The sequence below is a fragment of the Lissotriton vulgaris genome, chromosome 8 (assembly GCF_964263255.1).
Source record: "Lissotriton vulgaris chromosome 8, aLisVul1.2, whole genome shotgun sequence".
NCBI lineage: Eukaryota > Metazoa > Chordata > Amphibia > Caudata > Salamandridae > Lissotriton > Lissotriton vulgaris.
The window spans coordinates 1,162,172,829-1,162,186,263 of NC_141696.1; the positions used below are offsets into that span (position 1 = coordinate 1,162,172,829).

Below are 13,435 nucleotides of genomic sequence, written 5' to 3' on the forward strand. Positions count from 1 at the left end.
TTGAGGTGCCAATTATATTTATTTATTGTTATTTTAGAAAGCGTGGTTTGAACTCATAGAGTGCATGTACTTATCATGAGTGGATGCTGTGTGTCCAATAAACAGTGTACAGCCGTGTATGCAAATGCCATTAGGATTTGCCTCTGTTTACAATGACGAGTAGTTTTGAATCTATTTAGAATTGTGATTATATTTTTGTAACATATTGAGTGTACAATTTTAAGCTCATTTTACAATAATTATATACTTTTCCATTGTAATTTGTCTCTAGTCACCATCTGTCTTTAGCTTTGTGTTCTCTGTTACAGTATGTTTCTAGGACTATTTTTAAAGATCCGGGTGAATTTATGATGTGGTCTGGGATCACAGTCCTAGTTTTGAGACCTGGACAAAGCAGTTGTTTTCCTGATGAGTGTTGAGTAAGGGAATATTGAGTAGGATGATGTTCCTGCTTCGGAGTATCGCGGATCATTCAGGTTCATGTATGTTCATGGTTCTGTTGGATTTCATTTACTTGAGCATGTGCTGAGTGGGAGTTAGACTCACTTACGTTTTGGGTAGTAATTATGAGTGGGTTTCGTACAGTGTAGAAAAGCTGTGGGTTGAGAGCCAGAGGAAACTCTTCAATCTAATGTTAAAGTCAATGTGTAAACTCATGCTGGTAGAAGTGAGCAGATCTGAGGTGAAGAGTTCAGTTTGATCTATAGTGGTGCCTGCCAATATTATGTTTTATTAAATGTCACCTCTCATAATACGCATCAGACAAATTTAGTAATATGTGTTTTTTATCCCAGATGTATCGGATCATTAACATGTGCTGTTATTTTGGTGTGGGACCAGAATATCATTGTCAGCGAATATAGTCTGACATAGATATTGCATTCTGGATGCCTTTTAGGATATTATCACCTCATTGGAGTTAATAGCAGAAAGTGTGCACCCAATGGGGAAATGTATTTAAGACACAATATTTACTTCAGGCGATATTTCTGTGTTCAATATCCAACATACAACGTTCCTTTTGTAAACTTCTGCTCTCTGGCATCCACCCCTCAAGATGCTGCATGTTAATGCAAGCCTTCTTTCGGCAAGGGGCAGATACATTTCCAGCCTAGAAACACGACAACCTTTCATTCCAAGCCTGATCGACAACCCTAAACTGAAACAAAATAGTTGTGTATAGGACACTCATATGCACACATCCACGGCTCTTTCTACCATTGACAACATTTCTATTGGAAATGTATTGTTATTACAACATGAGATATGAATAATTAGATTCACTAATATTTCTCATGACTAGTTAAAAATGTAAGGGGCAGATTTACAAGCCCCTTGCGCCTCTTTGCACCGCCATTGCATTACATTTTGTGACGCAACAGCACCGCAAACAATGCACCCTACTTACAATGTGACACATCTAGGGAGATGCGTCACGTTGTAAAGCCTTGCATCACATTTTACCTGCATCAGGTATAATGTATGCAAGAGGGCGTTCCTATGCAGGAAAGCCTCGTAAAAGTGACACCGCGAAATCTACAAGATTTCACTGTGTCACTTTCAGGACGCCACTGCGTCAAAACCTTACGCCTGCTTGAAGCAGGTGTAAGGAGTCAACCAGTGTAGTGGGAATAGGCCACAAAATGCATTGCTGGAGTTGCGTTGTGCGTGCAACAGGACTCCAGCAATGCGTGACTTTTGCCCCAGCAGATGCGTCAGAATTTCTGGTGCATCTGTCAATCCTTCATCCACGGTGCACCACGGTGGCGCAAGCATTTTTTAGGGTGGCGCAAGAAAAGTGACGCATCTCTATAGATGCGTCACTTTCATGTAAATCTGCCCCTTAGTGTTTTGGCACAATAGGCTGATTCTGCTGCATTATCTTGTATTTTTGCTAGAAATTGGCTGGGGATGCAGTGCTCTTCTCTGCATTACAATGTATTCAACCCATCTTTTAATTTAGTTAGATATGTTGAAAACATGTAATGCAAGTATGTATGCTTGCTTGAAAGTACATATATTAATAAGTATTGTCCTATTGGATGAGGATGTTGTCCGTCAAAAATTGTTTTCATTGTTTGGATCTTGAAAATAATTGTCAAAATAGGCAGAAGGCGTGAATATACCTAAAACGCATGTTTGATGATAAACAAAACTGACATATTCAGCTATATTGCCTGAGCCTTTTCCGCAAACACCATTTCTCAAGCGGTGTTCTTATAAAGCATCATAGGGCACAAATGGCACTGAAAGTTAAAGGCCCTCTAACTGAGTTATAGGCCTAAACTAGGCAAGGGACTAGATCGAGGAAGAGGGCCTTTAAAGACCAGTGTAGCCTGGGGCACAGGGATGGAATGCTATTGGGACGTGCACCCTTCTGGTGTAGATTGTTTTAAATTGTATTTTTATGTTTAAAAAGCTTTATTAAATGAAGATAAAACCACATAAAACATAATTACAGGGAGAAATGGTATAAAAAAGAGCAGGAAAACATTTGAAATACAATAAAAATGAGGCTACTAACCCCAAAGAGGGGCATAAACAGTACCAATAAACTTAGCTTTTATGGGGAATTTTCATTAGGGGGAAAGGAGAAGGAAAAAGAGAGAGGGAATAAAGGCAACTGTAAGATACAAAATCTATATTAAAATGTATCAAATAACATAAGGAAAAAAGATTATAAAGAAACAACTTAAAGGGTATGTCTAGAAAGATAATCAGTTAGAGGCAACCATAAGAAATCTTTTTTGATTAAGAGTGGTACATTTGTAGCATAAGCGCGATCAAGTCTGTGATGGTGACAAAGCAAAGTCCACCAAGCATTATATGCAATTTTTTTCCAATTAGTAGTTATTATCTGTAAAGAAATAGCTATGAAAAGGTCAATAAATTTGCGGACAATCTGTTGAACATTCCAAATTGGAGAGGAGCCACCTAGAAAGATATGTACGATAGCAAAGGGGATATCAGTAGACAAAATATTATTAAGTGTAGACCAAATACGGGACAATAGGGTTTTGACTTCAGGGCAGTGAAAAAACATATGGAGGAAATCACTGTGATCACAGGAACAGGGCCAACATGTTTTAGAGTCTAGTAGTTTGAATTTCTAAAGGTCTGAGGGTGTAAAGAATAGTCTATTGTAAAAAAACATTAAAAGTCTGTGTTGTACTGGCAGAGCGGGAGACTACGTGTATTTTAGATCAGAGAACATCCCAAATAGCTAAGGAAATTTCTTGGGCTTAATCCTCTTCCCATAGAAGGTCTAATTTAGATTTGGGCCTTTCAATAGGGAAATGAGAGAGAAGCTTATAAATGGCTGAGGCTTTAAGAGGGATAGTAAAGTCTGGTGGGGAAGAAAGGGGAATTGTAGCATTAGAGAGGGGAATATTCACTTAGATAGTGGAAGAAAGAGTAGGTGTAGGGAGAAGGAAGTGGTTTGAATGTTTGGTAGAGAGGTTAAAAGAGTCACGCAGATCTTGGAGAGATCTTAAGGAGTTGTCTTTGATAAGGTGATCATAGGTAAAAATGCCTTTATCGATCCATTCTTTCCAGAAGAGTGCTTTGTTATTGATCTTAAGAAATTTGTTATACCAGATCGGGGTCAATAAATGAAGGGTGGAGGGGAAAAGAAAGAACGAAAAATTGAAAGCGCAAGTGCTTTTGAATGCTTAAAAACAGGGGTAATAAATCTTGCAGGGGGTGAGATAAACGGGTAGATGTTAGAAAGGAGAAGGGAGCAAGTTGAGCGAGTTCTATAGAACTCCAGGCTGTTAGAGGGAACTGGGATGATTCAGTGAAAAATGGCCAAAGCTGTTTAAGTGTAAATGCAGAATGAAAACGGGAGATATTGGGAAAGTTAACACCAGCCAGGTTCGTGGGTAGTTGAAGACAAAAAAGGGAGATTTTGTCTTTGCGATTATTCCATAAAAGTTTCATTAGAAGACGATTAATGCATTTAAAAAAAGTGATGAGGAAGAGAGATAGGAAGCATTGAAAGATAAAAGTTTATAATGGGGAGCAACATCATTTTGATAGTCGATAAAAAATAGATTGTTTTATATTAATCAGGGAGTAGCAGAGGACAACCCTTCAAATATAAATGACTATTTGCCAGTTTTATCTCCGCTGGAGTTGCCAACATGCCATTGTCTGAATATTACATGCAGACAGACCCAACCTAAATTCAAGACTAATGACTGGCCCAAACCAATAAATTGTAACCCTGCCACCCTTACTTTGTGCTAATGCTATGACCTTAAACCACTATTACTGAATAATTGGCAGTGCTCTCCTCAACAATGCCAAACTATCAGGCTTTCTAACTCACACACTTATATAATTTTGTCAATTATTGTTTAAATGCTCATCCCACTCACTAGTAAACATGTTGGTTTCCATGAACAACCTTCTACCAAGCATTATATTCCAGGGCTGATGAGATCATTGGTTCCAATAGTTTCATTTAAGCTAGTTCACTGGTGCAGGTAATAATGTAATATGCTGTTTTGTAGCGCGCTCAATTACTACCGGATTATCCTGGCGCGGAAGACCGCTGGGGAACCCATCCTGGCTTTCCCTGTGAGATGGTCCCTTTCTGGGTATCTCCAAGGTGAAACCAGGCATCCCCGGCGTCTGTGGGGGGCCGTTGTAGAGATGAGGCAAGCTTAATGCCCAGAGTTGCCGAGTGTGATCCCTGGTTAGAGTAGGCACAGAGGCGAGAATTATCAAGTACGTTGACCCTGGTCCAAGACCCTGCCACGTCGGGAATTGAACCCTGGTCCCGGCCCGTTCTCTGCTTCCGGGTCTGCCGCCTCTAACCAGTGAGCCACACCACTCCACAAAAATTGAAGTGATGTGATACACCCAATACCAAGAGCATCAAGGGAAGTGGTCACACAGTTTTTAAGCAAGATGGTGAACCATCGTACATCTTTATGGAAGACTTATTGGTGAAAAATACTAGTAAATACTGAAACATAAACAGGGCAAACAGTTATTTGAAGTAGCAAAAGCTAACGCGACTCTTTATTTTAAAACATCAGTACATTGCAAAAATACAGAGGGGCGTAGCGGCTACAGGCACGTACCCCAAAATATTTTTCCTGCTTGTTTATGTATTTAATACTTGCCTAACACTAATCTGTTTGACACATCAACCCGCCTCCTATTTTTCCCTATATATCTGTTAGACCTGTCAGCCTATGGCGGTCTTCCCCTTAAACATTTTACCATACTATTCGATTTTGGCTGATCTAATTTTATGTTAGCCTTAGGGCTCTGCACACTTTACCACTGCTAACTAGCACTAAGGTGCTTGTGGTCTAACCTTTCAACATGATAAAACTGTCTTACATCCAACTGGCACATTTAATTTACTAGTAAGTCCCTAGTAAAGTGGTACTGCATGGACCCAGGGTCTGTAAATTAAATGCTGCTAGTGAGCCTGCAGCACTGATTGTTCCACCCACTTAAGTAGCTCTTTTAAACATATCTCAGGCCTTCTATTTTAGCCTGTTTGTGTAGTTTTAAACTGCCATTTCAACGTAGATAAATAACTAATTTGTCAGACCTAAACCATACATTTTTACACATACATGTCACCCCGGGGGTAGTCCCTACACAGCCCAGAGGGCAGGGTGCAGTGCATTTAAAACGTTGGACATATACTTGTACTTATTACATGTTCTGTACAGAAAAACTCCTACATTTGTGTTTCACTGTTGTAAGGCATACCTCTAACGTAGGATAACATGAGGTTACCTTATTACTTTTAATAAGTGCTAACTTTCAATTGGAAACAGGTAGGAAAGTTGAGCTTGGTCTTTAAAGAATTGCAATTTAAAACCCTATTTAAGGGCAAAGTCCAATTTTAAGTCACGGATCTGAAAATGGCACTTTTAGAAAGTTGACATATTCTGCTCCCAACCATTTGGTGCATGTAGCCTGTGTCCCGGGTCACATAACTAGGTGTAACTTGCAGTTGGTCTTTGTGTATTGCTCCCAGACAGTGAGACAAAGGGGGAATAGGGGTTGGCAGGAAGGGCCATGGCTGACTTGATAGAATGGTTGAGCTGTCACCTACCACACTTGCACATAACAAAGGCTCTGCCTCAGTACACTCACAAAGGGTCAGGGCAGGGAGGCAGGAAATTCAGAACAACTCAGGTGGTAGAACCCTCCAGAACCTTCTCCGACTTCAAAAGCTGTTACCAAGTATAAATATTGGACCCTCAAACCCAACTCTTCAGTACACCTTTGGAACTGTGGAAGGCTCAGAAGGACTGTTATGTTGTTCTGCTGTAAGAAGGACTGCTACTCTGCTGCCCTGCTACTAGAGTGAGAGGGACTGGACCTGCATCTTGAGCCCAAGACCACCAGAATGAATCCAAGGGCTGGTTGGCTTGCCTTCTGATCAGAGCCTCAGGGACAGAAAAGGCTCCAACCACCATGCACCCAGCACCTGGATTTTCCCTGCTGTACGTCTTGCCCCCAAATGGTATCAGCCCCATCCTAGGCACTTGGAATTTGGCCTGAAGGTGGCTGCCCAGCTGTGGACTTGAGCAGAATTGACCTTGCGAAATACATTTCTAATGCATTGCCCTGCAGCACTCTGGAACTGCTGCTGTCTCGCTCACCTTCATCGCACTTGCAGTTCCTTTAAACTGATTCGGAATCTTGCAACGCACTGCAACATGGATATATGGTACTTTATTCAGTCGGTCAAACTAGATCCCTGTACCTGGCCCCACTCCATCGCAGTAGATCTGAACTTGGACTTTGTCCTAGACCGGCGTGACCAGATACTCACAGTTACAGCTTTGTGCTTCTAAGCACTGTTCTCACGTAAATCTTTAAAAGTGCATATCTTCAATTCTACTGATTGGAGTTTTGTCATTTTGGTGTCAAATAATTGAATACATTTTACTCTAATTTTCTAAATTGGTGTGGGATTTTTCTACTGATGTGTTAATGCTTCTTTTCTGTTTGTTTGCTGCAGAAATACTTCACGCATTGCCTCTAAGTTAAGCCTGACTGCTTTTGTGCCATACTACCGGAGGGTTAAGCACAGGTTAAATTGGGGTTTGCTTGTGTTTCACCCTAACGAGAACTGTTGTTGGTGCTTCTGTAGGGTTACATGCCCCCTGCCAGTAACCCAATTTCCTACAATAGCATTTACATGTATTTATTTTTGTCCAGAGCTTATTCTGTGTCTTATATGGGCCATTGTTATGTATTACTGTATGAGTTACAATTAGATCTGTATTTTGTTTTTATATTGTACTTTTTGATATTTTGACATCTTAGCTTAAGGGAATCAAGCTGTAGAGTAGCCAAGGCTGTGTCTTCTGGAGACAAATGATCAATGCTGATGATGCAGGGATTTGACCGTAGCAGAGCCATTTGTTTCATCCATGTTTTTGATGTCCTTCAATTCAGTGCCTTTAAATAGGTTGATAGTAATACCTTTTCTTTATAGCCCATAGAATTTGCAGAAGTGTGATGTAAAACACTAAAAACACAGGTTATTGTTAGATGCTACAGATTCTTGGCATTTCTAAATACTGTGGTGCAGATTTACAAGCCCCTTGCGTCACTTTACGTTGCTGTTGCGTAACAAAAGCTGCAAATTTACATCTCCCTAGATGCGTCACGTTGTATAGCCCTGCGTGACATTATACCTGCGTAAGGTATAATGTATGCAGGGTGGGCGTTCCCACGCAGGAAAGCCTCGTAAAAGTGACGCAGTGAAATCTACACTATTTCACTGCGTGACTTTTTGGATGCCACTGCGTCCAAACCTTACGCCTGCTTGAAGCAGACGTAAGGAGTGACACCGTGTATTGGAAATAGGCCACAACACGCATTGCTTAAGTTGTGTCGTGCTTGCGACACAACTCCAGCCATGCGTGACTTTTCCACCAACAGGCGTCAGAATTTCTGACGCATCTGTCAATCCTTGTGCCATAGTGTGCCGTATTGTAAATATGGCACATCTATAGTGGTGCAAGGGTTTTTCACTCAGGCACAGGGAAACTGACGCATCTATACAGATGCATCAGTTTCATGTAAATCTGCCCCTGTGTGCCTTATAAGGTACATTATGTTAGTACACTTGTGATAAGGCAGACGGGATGTATGTCATGTTTGTGATGGAGTAGACATTAGCCAAACTCTAAATCAGGCCCTACCTCTACCTAGTTATACTAGTGATCTCATACTCACAAATTGCTCCAATTATGGTAAATTTTGATATAACAGCTTTTTTGAACTTTTTTGGACCAATATTAGTTACCGTTGTACAAATGATTTTTGTGTCCAGTACTCTAGTTACTAAACTTCTTATTGCTCACATTTTTGCAGTTAAGACTATGAAGAACAGTGTGTGTCCATAGTTTTTTCTTTTGACTTTAATAATTGAAACCATATTTGGGAAAGCTGTGTTTCTGTTCACTCACGAAGTCATCTATACATTTGAAACTGATGATTCTTTTTTTGTAGTTTAGTTGTGCTTCTTAAGTATTTTCTTTTTTCATGAAGCACTTGTTGTTGTTTTGTTTTTCGAGCCTGAGTGGAACTATTTTTTAAGATAGGATAACTGCCGTGAGAGACAGACAGAGGTATTCCTAAGCTAAAGGCAGAAACGAGTGCTTTTGAAGGTTAGAAGAAGCAATCTCACATCATACCATTAAAGAAACACAGTGCAATCAAATTATACATCGTTTAATAAGTACCAGAAGACAGATCTGAAAATAAATATATATTAACAGCTATATCATATGTGTTTTTCATCTGCAGACAACCCTTCTTCGATCTGACGTTCACTGAAAGACAAGCTTTTAAGAAGGTAAGCAACTCTCCATATAAATGTTACATCGCTTTGCAAAAGATCAATTATTAAATCATGAGGGTTTAATAAAACAGCATTATTGGTTTTATGTCAAGAGGAATTGCTGCTTTGAACACCACTGGTACTATAAACCACATAAGAGAAGGTTAGTCTGCTGCAGTAAGAAATGATAGGCCATCTGTGGCGGTACACCACCACATTCAGTTCCAATGTCCTCTGTTTAAAATTCTCGCATGATTTGAATCTAAGTCTTCATTTAGAAATTCAGCCGTAATCATACTGGTGGGGGTTTGCTAAGGTATAATTATCTACTCAAACCAAGATCATTATCTCAGGTTTTTTAATTATGATAAAATGTGTATTTCTGGTAATGTTTAAAACACAGTTCTTTACATTTAGGCCCACCTTTTCTCTCTTGTTTGTTTTTTTGTGATTCTTATATACAAAAAGTAAGGGCCCGATTCGCTAACTGCATTTTGGAGTACATAAAGTATGGTATTGTATTGTAATTGTATTTATATAGCGCTTACTACCCCTGACAAGGCTTTGAAGCGCTTTTTCGGCGAGTAGCACACTACTCTGGAAATAATACTATTGTAATACTACTTACTTACTACAAAATGCAATTGTTAACCTTATGAGAGGCAATCTCTAGCACCATGTCTCCTATCTTTAAAAATATAACATTTCAAAAAGTTTTTGATATATAAACATTTGCATTCATTTAAAAATGTGAAATAATTAAAGATCATTTAAATTAATTCAACACATTTAACACAATTCAATACATATTAAACAAAAAACAATGCTGTGCAGGAGATTTTTTATAAATTATTTTTTCAGAATCACATGCAACAATCTACCTTGTAGTTCTGAGACCTGCATGTTATTCCCCAATCTAGGCCAAAAAATTGTGATTGCGGAGGTAATGTCCGGATGCAGTAAATCCAGGCCAAATAATATCACAGGGACACATAGTCCTATTTTTATTATCACAGTTTTGCAAATTTCAGACTGGGAGAGTATGGGCATTTGAAACATACAAATGGATCAACATCCCCCACTCCTCTGGGTAATGCTTCTCTATATAAGTTATTTTCATCCACAAGCATGATGGTCGCTTTCCAAGATAAATATATAAACATGTAGGATTAATTTTACTTTTGTATTTTCTACTCTTAAATAGCCAGCAGAATGTAAGTAGTAAATAAACATGTATTAATTAGGTGGAACAACCAATGTTTTAACAATGATAAGGCTCCTTCTGAAACTAACCATAGGAGCAGCCTCAATTATGAGTTTCATATTTATACACTGAAGGTGTGTGGCCTCATACTGGTTGTGTTGAATGGGATACACCATTGCTCCTAAATCTACTCCCTTTATCTGTCATGATCTAATATTCATACATTTGATGCATGTGGCTACCTGAAAGTAGGAGAACGGATGCTGTATTAAATGCCATTATTAAAGTGCATCTCATTCAAGATACTCCATTAAAGGGTGTCTCGTCACACTCAACAACCACATCAGACTGTTAGTGATATGTTAGCCCTAACATACCACTATCTTTATGGTGTAGCTGGTGAATGTGGGCACGTAGATGCCTAAATCTTTGTTTGGTATTAAAGGTGCACTACAAGGGTGGTCTTTGAATTCCAAATGCCAAAGTTAAGCTGCCAATTGAGGTATTGAGCAAGGGTCGCAATGTGTATTTCTTCTGTGCTGTCCCACCAGATTATGTATGCCATCAGAGTGTCATGATTACTTGAGGATCACGTGGTTTGTTAGTGACCACCCGAGTATTGCATGTTAAGTTCAAGCAGTAACAACAATTTTAAAGTGAAGGACAAAATATAATGCAATTCACAAAGCAATTGAGAAAAATAAGAACGAGCTAATGAGCAAAAAGATACCACAATTATTAACATTGGAAAGGGGAACTGCAAATATAAATGTTTAAAGTTACAAGGACAGAGCACATAGAAAAAGTAAAGCACCCTTGAAAAATAACAGTTCATGGTTGACTGGGACTTAGGTGTGATTTCAGGCCAACCGCATTGAGAATCGGTCAGAAACAGTAAGCAGGTCATCCATTGCTCCGTGCCACCACCTCCATTTAGATTTTCAAAGCTGACCTCGAATCTCTTCTCTTCCAAAGACACTTTCAGAACTAATACTCTCATTCTCAGACCAGGAAGTTAATTCTTCAATATAAATTTGTAATATCTTCTTGTTCATTCCCCACACTTGATTGCTGTGTTTGATATTGTGTTATTGCCTATATGGTTTTACTCTACCACTCCTGTTTATTTTTGTAACGTTCTATTTTGTACTGTTTCTCTCATGTAACATAACTGGTTCTATTGTACAGCGCTCTGACACCTTCGGGTAAAGTCTGCGCTATATAACAATGCATTAAATAAATAAATAAATCCATATTCAAGTTTTTACCTTAGGACGTAGGCCCATATGCATGAACTCATTTTTCCATAGACACGGAACGGGCAAAACCCTTTGATGCATATGGCCCTTAGTCTCCTAAATGGAAGTCATGCTCATTCAGTGGGTCCAAGATCCAGTACAGAGGCTGGCCTGGGTCTCTGAAAGTCAGATACGTCATCATAAAGCCCATAATGAAGCATTCATTTGTTTACCATAAGCTTCAAGTGGAACAAAGCTGGATTTCGTAGCCATCAAGGTTGCAACATTGCTGGGATATATTTGCCATGTACTCCTTGACGTATCCACAACTTTTAATACCAATAACCACAACATTTTCTCACATACTCTGCGGCAAAGGATGCCTGTCCTAGATTGCAGACTTAGGGCCTGATTTAGATGTCAGAGGATGGGTTACTGCATCACAACAGTGATGGATATCGCGTCCACCGAAATATAAATCTTATTACATCCTATAGGATTTATATTTCGGCGGAAGGGATATCTCTCACTGCTGAGATGGAGTAAGCTGTGCCCTATTCTATGCCTTAATCAATTGGAACATATTATGCACAGTTTAGTAATGATGTGGTAGTATTCCAGATAGTACGATCTAGGGCCAAATTGTCCCAACTGTCGGGTGCAATCCTGTAAGTGGCTAATTCCTCTTCCTTCAAGCCTATAAGCCCGGCCCTCGAAACTTACAAGACCCAGGCCAAGGCTGCGGCCATGTATGGCAGCGAACTATGGGGGCATAAAGCGGTGAAGGACTTATCAATGGTTGAAAACAGTTTTCTACGGCGCCTTCTAGCTCTTCCAAGCTCCACGCCACTCCAGCCTCTGAGAATGGACATGGGTCTCCCCCCGATTGCTGAGGAGCTTGTGTCAAAACCAGTGAAGTTCTGGCACAGGCTCTGGTCTACGGACGAACTCCATCATTATAGGGAGGATCTTACCCACGTCATGAGTCTTAACTGCAGTGGCAAAATCCCCTGGCTCAACTTTGTGGAAAATGAACTGTCTGCCATCAATCTCCATGACCTGTGGGAGGATCCTGCGCGTGGTTGCCTATCAATCTCGCGCAAAGCCCTGGCACAAATCTATAAAGCCAGGTCCCTTGCTCACCTGATGGACGCTCAAAATAGCGGCACCTTAACTATGCGTTTTTTAGAATCCAAAAATTCATATGTTTTCGAACCTTTTATGGATTTTATCTTTCCCATCCTGGCAAGGAAACTGTACGTTCAATGGAGGCTTGGCACGCTCCCTATTAAATCATATACGTGTAAGTGGACTAATGGGGGCAATAAATTATGTCCCTGCTGTAACAACCATGTGGAAGATGACCCCCACATCTTGTTTGTGTGCTCTGCATACCAAAGGCCCAGAAAATACTGGATAGCGCCACTATGTAAGAACTTGGGGTTTAGAGAGTATGCACAGGCATACAGGATTTTGAAAACCAGCACCCTGGGTCACATTGTGTTCGCTGTTTCAAAATTTCTTATGGCCATATGGTTGATCAGAAAGAAAAGATTCACTGAAGCCCCCTGAACTTTGTTTTATGAAATTCTGAATTACCCCTCGCTGGGAGAGAGGATTTTATTTAAATGTTTTTATGAATAATGTATTTTAATGTCTGTATGTTGCATTGCATCTTTTATGGTCTATATGACCGAAATAAAGAATTTTTGGAATTGGAATTGGTAGTTTTAATATAGTGTGGCTAAATGTATTACTATTCTAACTCCATTTGGAGAATTTAGAGAAAGATTTGTGTGACAGACCATATTGCATAATATAATATAGGGTTTAGCTAATAATACTATGATGGTTTTAATAAAGTTGAATACAGTTTAACCAAAAGGTGCTTTCTCTAAACAAACATTCAAGCAAATTGATTTTTAAGACTCTATTTAAGAATTTTAATTTTATAGCAAACCTTGAACTCATTTTCATACTCATTACAACATTTCTCCCACAATCATAGCCCCTTTCTATGTTGTTCAACACAGCAGATCCCGTAGTTGTCTTACTATTTGAACTTGCAAGAGCATAATATTCCATCAGACTCGTCCTTTACAGTATGCTGATTGCATAGTGTGAACTATATAGTGATTTTTATGAGTGTAGTTTCAGAAT

General features: G+C 39.5%; 1 protein-coding gene across 2 annotated transcripts in view; it reads left to right on the plus strand.

The window, feature by feature from the left end:
- The window catches only part of ENOX1 (ecto-NOX disulfide-thiol exchanger 1), a 2,419,302-nt gene that overhangs the window by 1,366,499 nt on the left and 1,039,368 nt on the right, over positions 1 to 13,435 (plus strand). For both annotated transcript variants that reach the window (XM_086935020.1, XM_086935021.1), the window contains one exon: positions 8,800 to 8,848. The gene's annotated coding sequence lies outside the window, so the exon portion shown is untranslated. The remainder of the gene's footprint in view (positions 1 to 8,799; positions 8,849 to 13,435) is intronic.